The sequence below is a fragment of the Tupaia chinensis genome, unplaced genomic scaffold (assembly GCF_000334495.1).
Source record: "Tupaia chinensis unplaced genomic scaffold, TupChi_1.0 Scaffold000037_18, whole genome shotgun sequence".
In the NCBI taxonomy this organism is placed as follows: domain Eukaryota; kingdom Metazoa; phylum Chordata; class Mammalia; order Scandentia; family Tupaiidae; genus Tupaia; species Tupaia belangeri.
The window spans coordinates 1161791-1165398 of record NW_006159476.1 but is presented as its reverse complement, the minus strand read 5'-3'; positions in this window follow the sequence as shown (position 1 = coordinate 1165398).

The following is a 3608-nucleotide window of genomic DNA, read 5'->3' as shown; positions in this document are numbered from 1 at the left end:
AAGATCTTTGGCAGAATGATTCCACTCTTGGAGCTGATTTTCACACCTAAAGATCTTTGTTGTAGCTTCAAGTTGACTTTTCGGCATAAGAATAAACTACAATTTCAAAGCAAACTAAAGCTAAGAAACCTCTCACAACGAAATGTTAAGGAAGAACTAACACAAACTTGTTTGTTCCACTTACTTAACTGTGTAATTTGAACAACTTGTGATGTTCAGTGTTGCTCTATTTCAAATTTAAGTTTTGGAAGGTATTTTACACTGTATTTCAGTGGACGTTTTGAAATGAAGCTTACTTTTGCAAGATAAGCATGCAGTTTTTCAGGCAAAATCAGTACTTTTCCTTGGAATATCAGAACGATCTTTGGCAGAATGACTCCACTCATGGAGCTGATTTTCACACCTAAAGATCTTTGTTGTAGCTGCAAGTTGACTTTTCGGCCTAAAAATGAACTACACTTTCAAAGCAAACTAAAACTAAGAAACCCTCTTCCAACAAAATGTTAAGAAAGAACTAACACAAACTTGTTAGTTCCACTTATGTAACTGTGGAACGTGAGCAACTTGTGATGTTCAGTGTTGCACTACCTTAACTTTCAGTTTTGGGAGGAGTTTTACACTGTATTTCAATGGACTTTTGGAAATGAAGCTTACTTTTGGGAGATTAGCATGTAGTTTTTCAGCCACAATCTTTACTTTTCCTTGGAATAGCAGAAACATCTTTGGCAGAATGACTCCACTCATGGAGCTGATTTTCACACCTAAAGATTTTTGTTGTAATTAGAAGTTGAGTTTTGGGCCTAAGAATGCACTACATTTTCAAAGCAAACTAAGACTAAAGAAACCGTCTTCCAACGAAATGTTAAGAAAAAACTAACACAAACTTGTTTGCTCCACTTACGGAACTGTGCAGTTTGACAGCTTGTGATGTTCAGTGTTGCTCTACTTCAACTTTCTGTTTTGTAAGGAGTTTTACTCTGTATTTCAATGGACGTTTTGAAATGAAGCTTACTTTCGTGAGATAAGCATGTAGTTTTTCAGCCAAAGTCTATACTTTTCCTTGGAATATCAGAAAGATCTTTGGCAGAATGACTCCGCTCATGGAGCTGATTTTCACACCTAAAGATCTTTGTTGTAGCTGCAAGTTGACTTTTGGGCCTAAAAATACACTGCACTTTTAAAGCAAACTACTACTAAAGAAACACTCTTCCAACAAAATGTTAAGAAAAAAAATTAACACAAACTTGTTTGTTCCACTTACTTAACTGTGGAACTTGAACAACTTGTGAGGTTCAGTGTTGTTCTACTTCAACTTTTAGTTTTGGAAGGAGTTTTAAACTGTTTTCCAATGGAGGTTTTAAAATGAATCTTAGTTTTGTGAGATAATCATGTAGTTTTTCAGCCAAAATCTGTACTTTTTTTGGAATATCTGAAAGATCTTTGGCAGAATAACTCCACTCTTTGGACTGATTTTCACACTTAAAGATGTTTGTTGTAGCTGCAAGTTGAGTTTTGTGCCTAAGAATGAATTAAACTTTCAATGCAAAGTAAGACTGAAGAAACCCACTTCCAATGAAATGTTAAGAAAGAACTAACACAAACTTGATTGTTCCACTTACTTAACTTTGTAAGTTGAATAACTTGTGATGTTCAGTGAAGCACTACTTCAACTTCCAGTTTTGGAAGGAGTTTTACACTGTTTTTCAAAGGACGTTTTGAGTTTGTCAGCCAATATTTGTAATTTTCTTTGAAATATTGGAAAGATCTTTGGCACAATGACTCCACTCCTGGAGCTGATTTTCACACGTAATGATCTTTGTTTTAGCTGCAAGCTGAGTTTTGCGCCTAAGAATGCACTGCATTTTCAAGGCATACTAAGACTTAAGAAACCCTCTTTCAACGAAATGTTAAGGAAGAACTAACACAAACTTGTTTGTTCCACTTACTTAACTGTGGAACTTGAACAACTTGTGATGTTCAGTGTTGCTATGCTTCAGCTCTCAGTTTTGGAAGGAGTTTTACATTATACAACTTAGTTCTTTCTTAACATTTCATTGGAAGAAGGTTTCTTAGTTTTAGTTTGCTTTGAAAGTGTAGTGCATTCTTAGACCCAAAACTCAACTTGAAGCTACTGCAATGTTTGTTAGGTGTGACAATCAGCTCCATGAGCGGAGTCATCCTGCCAAAGATCGTTCTGATATTCCAAGGAAAAGTAAAAATTTTGCCTGAAAAAGTACATGCTTACCTTGCAAAAGTAAGCTTCATTTCAAAACATCTATAGAAATACAGTGTAAAATTCCTTCCAAAACTTAAATTTGAAGTAGAGCAACACTGAGCATCACAAGTTGTTCAAGTTCCACAGTTAAGTAAGTGGAACAAACAAGTTTGTGTTAGTTCTTTCTTAACATTTCATCGGTAGAGGGTTTCTTTGCTGTTAGTTCTTTCTTAACATTTCATTGGAAGAGGCTTTCTTTAGTCGTAGTTTGCTTTGAAAGTGCAGTGCATTCTTAGGACCAAAAGTCAACTTGCAGTTACAACAACGATCTTTAGGTGTGAAAATCAGCTCCATGAGTGGAGTCACTCTGCCTATGATCTTTCTGATATTCCTAGGAAAAGTATTGATTTTGGCTGAAAAACTACATGCTTATCTTGTGAAATGAAGCTTAATTTTAAACTTCACATGAAATACAGTGTAAAACTCCTTCCAAAACTGAAAGTTGAAGCAGAGCAACACTGAACATCACAAGTTGTTCAAGTTCCACAGATAAGTAAGTGGAACAAAAATGTTTGTGTTAGTTCTTTCTTAACATTTCATTGGAAGCAAGTTTCTTTAGTCTTACTTTGCTTTGAAAGTTTAGTGCATTCTTAGGCACAAAACTCAACTTGCAGCTACAACATAGATCTTTAGCGCGGAAAATCAGCTCCATGAGCAGAGTCATTCTGCCAAAGATCTTTCTGATATTCCAAGGAAAAGTACAGATTTTGGCTGAAAAATGACATGCTTATCTTGCGAATGCAAGCTTCATTTCAAAACGTCCATGGAAATACAGTGTAAAACTCCTTCCAAAACTGAATGTTGAAGTAGAGCAACACTGAGCATCACAAGTTGTTCAAGTTCCACAATTCGTAAGTGGAACAAACAAGTTTGTGTTAGTTCTTTCTTAACATTTCATTGGAAGAGGCTTTCTTTAGTCGTAGTTTGCTTTGAAAGTGCAGTGCATTCTTAGGACCAAAAGTCAACTTGCAGTTACAACAACGATCTTTAGGTGTGAAAATCAGCTCCATGAGTGGAGTCACTCTGCCTATGATCTTTCTGATATTCCTAGGAAAAGTATTGATTTTGGCTGAAAAACTACATGCTTATCTTGTGAAATGAAGCTTAATTTTAAACTTCACTTAAGTAACGGGAACAAACAAGTTTGTGTTAGTTCTTTCTTAACATTTTATTGGAAGAGGGTTTCTTAGTTTTACTTTGCTGTGAAAGTGTTGTTCATTCTTAGGCCAAAAAGTCAACTTGCAGCTACAACAAAGATCTTTAGGTTTGAAAATCAGCTCCAAGAGTGGAGTCATTCTGCCAATGATCTTTCTGATATTCCAAGGAAAGTACA